At 36.4% G+C, this 14,572-nt stretch overlaps 1 protein-coding gene across 1 annotated transcript in view; it reads right to left on the bottom strand.

Annotated features, from left to right (window-relative positions):
* Positions 1 to 14,572, bottom strand: part of LOC127861699 (metalloprotease TIKI1-like) — a 90,038-nt gene that overhangs the window by 19,367 nt on the left and 56,099 nt on the right. The gene's annotated exons all lie outside the window — the stretch shown is intronic.

Here is a 14,572-nt window from a genome sequence, read left to right as displayed (position 1 = left end):
TTCTGACCAACTTTCATGAAGATCAGACAATAAATGTGGCCTCTATAGAGTGTTAACAAGATTTTACTATAGCCAAATATAGCCATATAAGGAAAAATGCCCGCCCCTTGGCAGCCATGTTTTTCAAGCAAACATAACCATTTTTGAACTCAACCGTCATATCCATAAAACACATGTTCTGACCAAATTTCATGAAGATTGGACCAAAAATGCGACTTCTAGAGTGTTCACATGTTTTCACAATATACATATAGAGAAAACTGCCCCGCCCCCTGGCGGCCATGTTTTTTCACCGATCTGGACCATTTTAGAACTCGTCCGAGATATCAATGAAACCAATGTTTCCACCAAGTTTCATGATGATTGGACAAAACTTTTGACTTCTAGAGTGTTCACAAGGTTTCTCTATAGCCATATAAGGAATACTGCCCCGCCCCCTGGGGCCATAATGGCCCTGTATCGCTCCACTGTTTTTTTATGCGAAAAAAGTGTGCAATGCGCATGGGTTGAAATGTACTCAAGCATGTGACTTTCTCTTTCTATCCCTCGTCCCACTGGGCGCTTAAAGTTGGAAGGGTGAGCATTTTTATATATGGAAAACATTACTACCGTGTTAACTAAACAGACTAAAAAGCCCGGGAATTGTCGCACAGGTCCTTTGCTTATAACGTAAGTACATTTATCTCTCCAAAAGATATTGTCGTTCTTTCTATTTCACATATTTTTAGATGCTGAAGATCAAATCTACGCATGTTCTACAAGATTAATGAAAGTTCATTATGTAAACAACGTCTTAGACTGGTCCACGCATATGCAGAAATGTTTTCGATCATGCTTTTGAACTGATGGGTTATCATATTAACGGCAAAAAAAGCTTTAATTTCTTTGTAGATATGGGATGATTACGTACCAAATGCCATTCTCGACCTTCCAATAGACCATAACTCTTTCTGATGAGTTTGTTTTTGTTTTGAAAACAGGACTTCCGGTTACAAAAAGGAGAAATTGCTCATGATGAGCAATTTCTCCTTTTATCACAATAAATTCTAACCCACCCAGCCAATTTATGAATAGTCCTTTACAATATTACTTCTCATCTGCAATCTCTTTCAATTTGGGGCAGTCCAAAATGTGTCGTTTGGTAAAGGGTTAACATTTATGGATAGTTAACATGTTGGTCTACCTTTCACGCTCGACATGTATGCATTTATCTCTTATAATTAAAAAGTTATTCCAAGTGTATTTTGATAAACTTTTAGTTTGAGAAGAAAATAGTTTATTCATCCCATAATGAATAAATAGCAAAAACGCATAAACATGCAAAGTTCAACAACTTCCTGTGGTCAGGTTTTTTGACGAATCAAATTTTCTTGAACAACTTTTTAATGGGAGCCTTCAAGGGATAAATTTGGCTCCAGGGGCATAATTTGAATAAACTTGGTAGAGAACTATAAGATGTCACTACATACCAAATTTGGTAGCCCTAGGCCCAATGGTCATGGACAGGAAGATTTTTAAAGTTTGCACAAAAGAGGCTTTATATAAGCATATGTTCAGTTTTGTGACCCCCGGGGCAGGGTCAAATTTGAGCCCAGGGGAATATTTGAACAAATTTGGTAGAGGACTATTAGATGTCACAATATACCAAATTTAGTAACCCTAGGCTTTATAATTATGAACAAGACGATTTTTAAAGTTTGCACAAAATAGGCCTTATTTAAGCATATGTTCATTTTTGTGACCCCCGGGGCAGGGTCGTTGACCCCAGGGGCATAATTTGAAAAAACTTGGTAGAGAACTTTAAGATTTTAATACATACCAAATTTGGTAGAAATAGGCCCAATGGTTATGGACAAGTAGATTTTTAAAGTTTGCACAAAATAGGCCCAATATAAGCATACGTTCAATTTTGTGACCCCTGGGGAACGGTCTAATTTGATCCCAGAGGCATAATTTGAACAAACTTGGTAGAGGACTATTAGATGTCACTACATACCAAATTTTGTAGCCCTATGCCATACGGTTATGGACAGAAATATTGTTAAAGTTTGCACAAAATAGGCCTTATTTAAGCGTATGTTCATTTTTGTGACCCCCGGGGCAGGGTCAAATTTGACCCAAGGGGCATAATTTAAACAAACTAAGTAGAGAACTATTAGATGTCACTACATACCGAATTTGGTAGCCCTAGGCCCTATGGTTATGGACAATAAGATTTTTAAAGTTTGCACAAAATAGGCTTTATGTAAGCATATGTTCATTTTTGTGACCCCCGATGCAGGGTCAAATTTGACCCCAGGGGCATAATTTGAACAAACGAAGTAGAGAACTTTTAAATGTCACTACATACCAAATGTGGTAGCACTAGGCCAAATGGTTATGGACAAAAGATTTTTAAAGTTTGCACAAAATAGGCTTTATATAAGCATATGTTCAATTTATTGACCCCCGGGGTGAGGTCAAATTTGACCCAATGGGCATAATTTGAACAAATTTGAAACAGGTTCACCCAGGGACATTTGTGAGAAGTTTTATTAGAATTGGACTTGTAGTTTAGGAGAAGAAGATGTTTAAAGAAAAAATTCAACGCATGGACACACACACCCACGCACGACAGACACAAGATCATGACATAAGCCCCGCTGGCCTCTGGCCAGTGGAGCTAAAAATCGGATTCCCAAAGTGTTTCAAGTTGACATACTGACAAAGTTTTTGACCCAATTTACCAACAGAGGTAAGAGAATTAAAAGGCTGCACTTTAGTGAAAATAACAAGCAAAACTAACACATCCCATGGCAGCTATATTTTTCAACAGACCAAAAAAATATCCAAACTGAGTTGTGATGTAATCAATACAAATATTTTTTAGAAATGTTCACTTCCAGAGTGTTTATAAGGTTCAATATCTCCTTTATATTAGGAAATCTTCCCAGGAACTTGTCCCAAGAAACTAGGATTGCCTGTAATTAGCCTCTTTTCCTGTGCATTAAGGATTGACTTTTTATCCTGAGTAAACACACAAGTTCTATTTCAAATTTAACTTTACATTGTTACTTCTTTACAACAAAATGGATGCGGAATAGTTTGCATATCACACATTTTCTAAGTAACAGGCAAATTCTAAGTGTACCCAATAGCTCACCTTGAGCACTTTGTTCTCAAGTGAACTAAACACATCTACATACTGTTTAAAATGTAATATCATCAAAATTATTGACATTTATACAGAATAGTTGGAAATGTTTCCTTAATTTTTGCAAGTTTTTTATCCATTAAAAGAAATCTAAATTTCACATGTCAAATATCATCTACATGCTATAATTTTCTAAATACAAATAAAGATCATAAACTCAAGTTTTATCTGAAATATGGGGGTTGCTGAATCTTTAAGAATGAATGAACCTATTTGAAAAGGGATACATTAATATTTAAAACATTTTGTTGCTGGGATAATCAAGACTAGTAGTATGTGTGCATGCAAACTTAATTTTAAATGTGTTAATGAAGTCCCTTCTTTAGTCTAAACCCTTTCCCTCTCAGAAGCAAAGTAAAAATGGCTATGTGCAAACAGCATAAAACCAGAACAGCCTGCAAGTAACTCGCAGTCTGTTCAGGTTTTATGCTGTTTGCTGCTCACCAGTATCTAAGGCTTGGAAATGGAGCATTTAAAACTTGAATCCAGTAAGAATGGTCTTCAATTAAATTTAACTTTCTAAGGGACTGCAAATGCGTCAAAATACGTATCTAAGTGGTAAAGGGCATCTTCAGTTTAAGTATGGGTTGAGGCATATGGATCCACATTACAGATGCATGTAAATACTAAACAAGTTACCATAATTGGGTGTATTGGAATGTGCAGATGAACAATGTGTTCACATTTTAAATCTTGCCCAAAAGACACATTGATAAATCAACATGTTTTGATTTCTTAATACCATAATCTGTATATGAACTACTAGTATTAAAGCAAAAACACATTGCTGACAAATTTTATCTTGATTAAAAAGCCACCATCTTAAGTTGATTAAAAAGCCCACATCTTGAAGTTGATTGAAAGCCCACCAATTTAAACTTGATTAAAAGGCCACCATCTTTAACTTGATTAAATAGCCCAATATATTTAAGTTGATTAAAAAGCCCACCATCTTCTAACTTGATTAAAAGCCCACCAATTTTAACTTGATTAAAAAGCCCACATCTTTAAGTTGATTAAAAGCCCACAATCTTGAAGTTGATTAGAAAGCTCCTGTCTTTAACATGATTAAAGGGGCCTTTTCACAGATTTTGGCATGTATTGAAGATTGTCATTAAATGCTTTATATTGATAGATGTAAATATTGGATCTTAAAAGCTCCAGTAAAAAATCAAGAATAACATAAAAAAAAAAAAAAAGTAACCCCAACAGGGCTCAAACCACTGGCCCCTGGAGTCCTGTCTACCGCTTAGACCACTCGGCCATCCATGCTCATACAATGAAGGTTGTATTTTATACATTATATAAGCAATCCTTGTAGTTTCACTAAATATAACGACAACAGCAGAACTCTCCAAATTATTCAATTGTTTCCCGTTGCAACGATTTATAATTTTCAGGTTTTTAAATCATAAATAAGATGCATATAATGGCTATTTTAGAGCATGGTAAATTTTCAGTATTACTGTTTCCTCACAAATATCATAACTAAAACGAAAATTTGTGAATCTGAAACAAGTTTTTTTAATTTTGTCAATTTGCCAAAACGTGAAAAGGCCCCTTTAAAAAGCCCATCATTTCAAACTTGATAATAAAGCCCACCAATTTTAACTTGATTAAAAAGCCCACCAGATTTAAGTTAATTAAAACAAAATCACTTGTAAAAAATAATATGGGTTTTTATACATACAAACTATTTTTCTATTTTATTCAAGTTAAACAACTTTTTTTTTATATTATTTACATATCAGTGTTATGATCACAGCAGAAATATAATTCATTTTAACTTCGGATAATTATTGGCTACTTTACTGCCCAACTCTGACAGCTTTGCTGATAAACTCAAAGCCTATCTTTAAGAAACCATTCAAGAACAGCAGGCATTACATTAATTTAAACATAAATGTTATTGCAGTCAACATTTTGATTGGAATAGCCATCTGCAGTTTTTAATCACTGGTTTGTTAGGTCTTAGTCACAGATCAGCATTCATGCAAGGAATGTGAGGCCTGTATAGTTTTACAGATGAGATAGCTGATACTGCTACATTTGATAGGACAGCTAATCAATGAACAGTTATCATCAACTTATCACAAAACTTTGCAGAATGCTTCCTGGTGGTTTGGGAATATTTATCAATTTATTTCCTATGAACCCTCAGCATCAAAGATTTCGATACACGCTTGGCTTCAGAAAGTGTGTATAACTTACTGAAATCCTAGTTATCAAACCCTATTTCATGTCAAATACATATGGGGAAAAATGTTTTGCTAATATTTTCGTTAATAACATTTGTGAATAACATTGTGGAAGTGTTACTTATTACAAGTACCACCATTAAACGTTTTTAGTTTTTATAGTTTTGCTCAAATCAAACGAAACACACTGCAACCACTGCAGCTGCCGACTTACACACCTGTATTGCCCCTGAATTCTCAGGTGACCAAATTACATAGGTAAATTCACGCAAATTATTGACAGGGGTTTGATTGAGGTGAAGTTTGAGGGGATGAAAATTCTTTAGACTGATTTTGACTATGCCAATCACATGCATAACACAATGACAAACCTTAAACTAGAAATGGCGCGGCAGAGGCCGACGCGTATCCCCATGCCGCATGTTTGACTCAGGGGCGCCCCAGGGTTGGTAATGGGGCCATGCATAGTTGAGATTGACCGTATTGTCATAAGAGATGTTCAGTATAAATTTGAAGTAATTCGGTGTAGAAATGAAGAAGTTAATGTAAAATAACCTAAAAAATGAGTGAAAATCTATGTCCTAATTTCTCCTCCTCATCCTGCTCTCCTAACAAATCTAATAATGAAAAAACTTCACTGTAGTCAATTATGTACATGTCATCCTAATTGGAATGACTTATGAGATGGCTGAACATGCTCTCTTATAGCCAATCTTCTTGCTTCTGTTTTGGAAAAGTTATGTTTTGAGGTTAAATGGTTGACTAAATAGTAGCGTCTCAGAAATTTTCTATCGCAATCTAATTTCTCCTCCTCATCCTGCTCTCCTAACAAATCTAATAATGAAATAACTTCACTGTAGTCAATTATGTACATGTCATCCTAATTGGAATGACTTATGAGATGGCTGAACATGCTCTCTTATAGCCAATCTTCTTGCTTCTGTTTTGGAAAAGTTATGTTTTGAGGTTAAATGGTTGACTAAATAGTAGCGTCTCAGAAATTTTCTATCGCAATCTTGTACACAACAATGAATATGTTGAATTTCATTTTTCTCTTTGATGTGCCTGTTCAAAGTCCATCTTGCTTTAAATTGTTTCTCACATTTTTCCCACTTGAACATTTTGACAGATTTTCAGTAATGAGTCTAAAATTTTAATTGCACAAAGTGAAAGTTTCAGCCCTGTTATAGATTCTTGAGGCTCTATTCCATGAGTTTCTCATGCTTTTTATGCTTGACTGCATCCTATCTCTTCTGTCATATACAGGTGTTCCTTTGCGCCAATATTTTATAATCCCTTGTAAAAACATTAGATGGATGAGCTAAACCATTTCACAAATGAGTTAACACAAACAATTGAATACTAAATGCATCTCTGCGCCACTACTGTGTAACTCTAAGTACCGCTTTGATTTATTAAAAAAAAAATTATCATTTGGCAGGTTATTTACTTACCTCCCTTTAAAGCTTATTACTTCCCTTGGATTTGTTTTTTGACCTTTGACCTTGAAGGATGACCTTGACCTTAACCTTTAGCCACTCAAAATGTGCAGCTCCATGAGATACACATGCATGCCAAATATCAAGTTGCTATCTTCAATATTGAAAAAGTTATGGCCAATGCACCATACCGGCGGAAAAAAACAAGTGAAAATCTCTGACTTGGCCCCACCCAAACCCCATAACTTTTGACCTAGGGGTCAGATCAAAATTCCATATTGTGCAAGGTCGCACATATGCTCATAGCTACCATGTGTGTAAGTTTCAAGGTTCTAGTGCTTATAGTGTAGGAGGAGATAGTGTTTTTTCAAAAGCATGGGGATAACAAGAGCACCACATAATGGGTGCCAATGCTCGGCTGCGGGTGCAGTTTTGAATAATTGAAAGATTGTCAGATTTAAAAAATAATAATTTGAGGTCACAGTGACCTTGACCTTTGACCTAGTGACCCAAAAATGGGTGTGGTGTGTAGAACTCATCAAGGTGCATCTACATATGAAGTTTCAAAGTTGTATGTGGAAGAACTTTGATTTTAGAGACAAATGTCAAGGTTTTAGCACTACGCGGACGGCAGTCAGCAGACGGCAGTAGAGCTGCAACGATTCACCAACAGCTCGATTTGATTCGATTTTGATTTCAGACAGTCCGATACCGATTGTTTCGATTCGATTCATCTTTCAACCTAGTTTTATCATATATTCACTCTTCTGCCACAAATAAACATTTCTGTTCAAATGTGTTGCATACCTAGATATCTTGGGCATGTGTGTGTTTGTAAGATATAGTTTGGTTGGTTCAACAGTGTTTTAAAAACTGTTGAGAGTGGGTTAAATTAACATTTGTAAGAAATATTTAGCAAGAAACTGCTAATTTTCTGACAAACTATGTCAATATTTCAATAAAACACATAAAAAAAAGGAAAATTATGAACTCAATATTATACTGCAACACGGTCGACTCGTGGTACTTTATGAATATTCACTTGCGTCTCCAAACGATCTTCATATATCAGATAAATGATTTTAAGGACAATCATATTTAACTTAACTTTATTGGACAACTGCCTTTTTATGGTGAAATCCTTCAATATTAACTGCCGTAGAAACAAATCCAACACCACTGTTTGCCATTGTTGTTTATTTTTTCTCCCGGAAGATTCGCGGTAAATAGGTTAAACAGCACCAATTTTAAATTAAACATGAATTATCAAAGCTCTGACATACCCTTCAAAGTAACAATCAATAAAATATATAACAATTTAAATATATGCAATTTAAGAATCAAATAAAATAAATAGCACAGTTATTTTCAGGCAATGTCGTATTTTTTCGTTACGACAATTAACTGACCTATACAAAAATTCAAATATTGTTAAAGTCTGAGTTTTACGACATTTAATTACATAAAAATTGATTCCAATCTGTAGCGGGAGATTTTTTCTGTCAGATTTCACACAGGTTTATTTATAAACAAAATCCAGAGGGCGCTAATGAAATACCGCGACTCAACCCGACCCGCAAGTTAACCGGGTTTGAGTATAATATCAAATAACTTCTGACTAGAAGATTGTGTTGACTACACAATAATATAAACAAGGGCTGTTTGTAAAACATGCATGCCCCCCATATGGGCTGTCCGTTGTAGTGGCAGCCATTGTGTGAATACGTTTTTTGTCACTGTGACCTTGACCTTTGACCTAGTGACCTCAAAATCAATAGGGGTCATCTGCGAGTCATGATCAATCTACCCATGAAGTTTCATGATCCTAGGCGTATGCATTCTTGAGTTATCATTCAAAAACCATTTTACTATTTCGGGTCACCGTGACCTTGACCTTTGACCTAGTGACCTCAAAATCAATAGGGGTCATCTGCGAGTCATGGTCAATGAACCTATGAAGTTTCATGATCCTAGGCCCAAGCATTCTTGAGTTATCGTCTGACAACCACCTGGTGGACGGACCGACCGACAGACAGACCGACCGACAGACCGACATGAGCAAAGCAATATACCCCCTCTTCTTCGAAGGGGGGCATAAAAATAAATAAATAATAATAAGGCTGGCGACATGAGTAGATGCACTGGTGCTACCTCCAGCTATACTACCACACTTTTGATTTTAGCTTCGTAGGCGCATCTGATAATTTCTTTCAATATGTCGGCCACAACTTTTTCAGCCATTTTGACGCTTTTTCCGAAAGTACACCGTAACGCTCTTATTGATTGGATGACTAAAGTAATAAGTAACCAATCGTGCGCGTCATAATTACAGGCTATACCTTCCCGTATCAAATAGTCACAGCGCGCTTTACGTATCTATGTCTATATGTTGAAGAATCGAATCGAATATGGTAGGGTTGGTATCGTAATCGAATCTACGCATTTCAAACCGATTTTCGATGCATTGGATCGAATCGTTGCAGCTCTAGGCGGCGGATGACGAGCTGGCAATGACAATACCTCGGGTTTTCTCTGAGCTAAAAAGACATTTAAATAAACACCATCTTAAACTTATTAACAAGATTTATTTATGAAAACCTTTTTAAATTCACATTTAACATATTATGCAAAGTCACCAGTACTAATTGTGATCAAAATCCATGTGTGTTCTGATCCCTGTGAACGATCATGGCAATCTTTCGTTTCAGCTCAATGTCTTTAAATTCGAAATAAGGTCAACAATGTTACAGTGTTGAACTAACGACAATTTACCACTGGATCCTGTTGTTCCAAGATTTGTTCACATGGAATATGACTTTAGCCTTCCCAAGACAGTCGATCTTCTGTACCCATTCAGAAAATGCTATCGCTTTCTGATTTATATCCACTGTTGTTATTTCCCTTTCCCATTTAAATTTGTTTTTCAACAATTTTTCAATCTCCAAGATTTTGTGAGATTCGTTTGTTCGTTCAATAATCTTTATATTCGCTTCAAAAAGGCGCCATTTACAAACAAATCAGCAAAGAAATATGAAACACATTTTAAAAGACCGATTTTAGTTGGAAGATTGGGTAACGACAGCCAATGACATTGCTTGTTTAAACAAGAAACCGTCGGAGACGGGTGATGCTCCCCAAAGTTTTTTTTTGTCACAATATTGCACTATATATTCAGATAAAAGGAAACGTCTTGAGGGCACAGTAGTTGGGGGGGACAAGAATTTTTTTATAGAAAATTTCAAAGGGCCATAACTCTGTGAAAAATCATCCGACCAGAACCCGCTGATAATATGCACATCTCCTCTTGGTAGTGAAGCTTCCCATAAAGTTTCATTGAATTCCGGTAATTAGTTGCTGAGAAATAGCGCGGACAAGAATTGCCCTATATGTACAGTTAATGGAAAATTTCAAAAATTTAAAAGGTCCATAACTCTGTGAAAAATCATCCAACCAGAACCCGCTGATAATATGCACATCTCCTCTTGGTAGTGAAGCTTCCCATAAAGTTTCATAGAATTCCGATCATTAGTTGCTGAGAAATAGCCCGGACAAAAACAGCACTATATGTACAGTTAATGGAAAATTTCAAAGGGCCATAACTCTGTGAAAAATCATCCGACCAGAACCCGCTGATAATATGCACATCTCCTCTTGGTAGTGAAGCTTCCCATAAAGTTTCATTGAATTCCGGTCTTAAGTTGCTGAGAAATAGCCCGGACAAGAATTGCACTTTATGTACAGTTAATGGAAAATTTCAAAGGGCCATAACTCTGTGAAAAATCATCCGACCAGAACCCGCTGATAATATGCACATCTCCTCTTGGTAGTGAAGCTTCCCATAAAGTTTCATTGAATTCCGGTCATTAGTTGCTGAGAAATAGCCCGGACAAGAATTGCACTATATGTACAGTTAATGGAAAATTTCAAAGGGCCATAACTCTGTGAAAAATCATCCGACCAGAACCCGCTGATAATATGCACATCTCCTCTTGGTAGTGAAGCTTCCCATAAAGTTTCATTGAATTCTGGTCATTAGTTGCTGAGAAATAGCCCGGACAAAAATTGTGCACGGACGGACACACGGACGGAAGGACGGACGGACAGACGAAGCGGCGACTATATGCTCCCCCCAAAATAAATTTTGGGGAAGCATATAAATACTTAGGCAGAATCTACCAGTGTCATTTGCGGAGAGGTTTCGCAGAACGTAGATTTTTCGGGGCGCTAATGAAATATGACTGCCGAATCGGTCGTACCCCCTTTCCCCAATTTTTTTTATGAATTTACCCAAATCGCGGAATCAACCCCCGGACAACCTGATCCGCGGAAAAATCACACCCCTGTTTAAACAAGAGGGCCATTTGCGCTTACCTGTCAACAGAAGGAGCTAGAATTTTCTGAAAAGAGTTCAAATAATAAAAGTGATATCTGAAACATAGATATTAAATATCTAGAAAAAAAATAACATTTGAACTTAGATAAATTTGAAACAAATATTCTGAAAGAAGTTCATCAAGATTGGACAAAAAAGTGACTTATAGAGTATTAACAGGTTTATTAGTTTGACCTAATTACCTAGTTTTTGAGCTCACAGGACCCAGTTTCAATCTCAGACAATATTTTATTGGGACAAATGTTCTAATCAAGTTTCATGAAGATTGGCCAATAAATGTGACTAATATATACATTTATCTAGTTAATTCACTATTGCAATATAAAGAAAACTGCCCTGCCCCCTGGCGACAATGTTTTCCAACAGACCAGAACAAATTTCAAACTAGACAATGATATCATAAGATTCTTGTACTGAACAAGTTTCATTGAGATTGGACTTAATCTGTGACTTCTAGAGTGTTAATGAGGTTTCACTAAATCCATATGATGATAACTGCCCTACCCCCTGGTGATAATGTTTTTCAACAAACCATAAACATTTTTGAAGTTGGCTGAACTATCACTTAGAACAGATTTTCTTACCAAGTTCAATGAAGATCGGATCATACATGTGCATTCTAGAGACATATTAACAAGGTTTAACTATAGCCATATAAAGACAACTGCCCAGCCCCCTGGCGGCCATGTTTTATCAATGGACCTGAACCAGAAACAAAGTAAATGTTGACGGCACAATATGAACCATGAACAAAAGGCAACCACAAAAGCTCACAAAGAGCGTGTTGTGCTGAGGTGAACTAAAAAAAGATTCCAGAAGAAAATGGGTTCAACAAAATATTATTTATGGCATTGATCAGAGATTAACCCTTACCTTAAATCCAAATATTTGTTATTCAGTTTTTAGGCAAAACATTGTAATTGTAAAACCCTTTTCACTTTTTTTCACATTTCTGTGATAGTCGGGAACATAAATTACCTGTTAAATGTAAAATTATCGTAGTATGATCATCCCATTAAACAGCAAAAGGAAAAGCTTCAAACAACAAGAGATGTGTTTGTCAGAAACACAATGACCCCTATTGCGCCGCTTTGAAATAAAATTTGAATACAGTCCAACCCCTCTTAAGCAGCCAGTCAAGGGAAATGGCCAAATTGGCTGCTTAAGCGGGATGGCCTCTTAAGAGGGGGTTGGGTCATAGGGTGTCTGGAGTTGATGAGTGCATGGCCAACTGTTCAATTTTTGTATAAACAAAATGGTAAATATGTGTACATATGCCGAACAATGTATAGACTTAAAATAATGTTATTTCTTCCTTTCTAAAATCAGCTATAAAATAAAATTTTCATTCAAAAAAATAATATTCATCTTTCTAATTATCATCAATATCATCATCATCATCATCAGAATCAGGCAATGAAAAAGAATCATTCTCATGATTCATTGTTTACACAATGCGCGTTGTATGGCCCCAATGCACTTAAGATGGGAACAGTTGTGAATCAGTTATGCGTGAATAACTCCCGTGTCACTATCAATCGATAATTTAATTGGTTTATTGCAGTGTTATGGCTTTGTTATACCTACCGCACGAATTGGTCCCGACAGTGATCTCCTCCACGATAAAATCGTGGCCAGTTACTTAAGAGACTGATAATAGCAACCGGGTGTAATCCTCCTGGCAATCCTGCTTTTCATGCATAAATTATAAAAACATTTTTTCGCCGCGTAAAGGGTTTTATCAAAATTAATAGATTGAAATCATTGTAAATATAAAACAAATATAAATGCTTTGTTTAATTCCTAAATGAGAATACCGTAATAATTTGTAATCCGAAACACACTCCCGATTGTTTTATGTTAACGAGACGTTTACAAATTCTAGCATCAAAAAAGTCCTCATGTATTTCCTTTGTCCCAACAAAAGCGCGCGAAAATTATGCACCATTGTACAATGTCACGTGATAAGCGTGCGTGTATTGATTTTTGGATAAAAACTTTGTAGCACAGAGAACATGTAGATCAGTTGATTTCGGCTAAATGTTTCGTTGTTCTTTTTAACTTTTAATTGGCCGATAATTGTCATAATGTGTGCTTGAAATAGTATGATTCAACAACTACTAATAATAAATTATAAATTAAGAATCTCTTTTCCAGTAATAATAGGTGATATTCGCACATGCTGGAAACAAAAAGATCAAACGGTCGCATATTGCTTTTAACCCGATAACCCGATAATCCGCCACTAATTAATTGCAATTTGCAAACTGGCTGTCAAAATGTTTATCACACATCACGCTTCAGTACTACAGTGCCTAAACCGCAGACTGGAAGTAAGTATCGACTGTATCGCCGTTGCGTCGGTGTAATTTTGGCAATGTACATGACTGACTTACTCGCGGGAGACCACTCATAAGGGGGAAATTTAACATTTGGGATGCAAAATTGCTGGCCACTGGCCAGAGAAACGGGGTAACCGCTTAATAGGGGTGCATTATATAGTGTTTATCGATGGTCGCGGCACAGACCGGCCGCCTACACGGGGCGACCGGTGATGAGGGGTGACCGGAAGTAGGGGTTGGACTGTATATCATTTGGCAGGTTTAGAAATTATCTCCCTTTTAAAGCTTATTACTTCCCTTGGATTGTATTTTTTGACTTTTGACTTTGAAGGATGGCCTTGACCTTTCACTACTCAAAATGTGCAGCTTCATGAGATACACATGCATGCCAAATATCAAGTTGCTATCTTCAATATTCAATATTCAAAAAGTTATGACCAAACTTAAACAAGAAACCGTTGGAGACGGGTGATGCTCCCCAAAGGTTTTTTTGTCACAATATTGCACTATATATTCAGATAAAAGGAAAAGTCTTGAGGGCACAGTAGTTGGGGGGGACAAGAATTTTTTTATAGAAAATTGATTTCAAAGGGCCTTAACTCTGTGAAAAATCATCCGACCAGAACCTGCTGATAATATGCACATCTCCTCTTGGTAGTGAAGCTTCCCATAAAGTTTCATTGAATTCCAGTCATTAGTTGCTGAGAAATAGCCCGGACAAAAAGTGCACGGACGGACACATACAGACGAAGCGGCGACTATATGCTCCCCCCAAAATAAATTTTGGGGGAGCATAACAAAGGGTAAAGTTTTAGGAAAGAAAATACAATGATATTTGACCTTTGAACTTGAGGAATGACCTTGAATTTTCACCACTCAAAATGTGCAGCTCCATGAGATACACAAGCATGCCAAATATGAAGTTGCTATCTTCAATATTGCAAAAGTAATCAAACTTTAACCAAGGTTAAAGTTTTGGGACAGAAAGACAGACAGGCCAAAAACAA

The sequence above is a fragment of the Dreissena polymorpha genome, chromosome 16 (assembly GCF_020536995.1).
Source record: "Dreissena polymorpha isolate Duluth1 chromosome 16, UMN_Dpol_1.0, whole genome shotgun sequence".
In the NCBI taxonomy this organism is placed as follows: domain Eukaryota; kingdom Metazoa; phylum Mollusca; class Bivalvia; order Myida; family Dreissenidae; genus Dreissena; species Dreissena polymorpha.
This window is presented reverse-complemented; position numbering and strand designations above follow the sequence as displayed.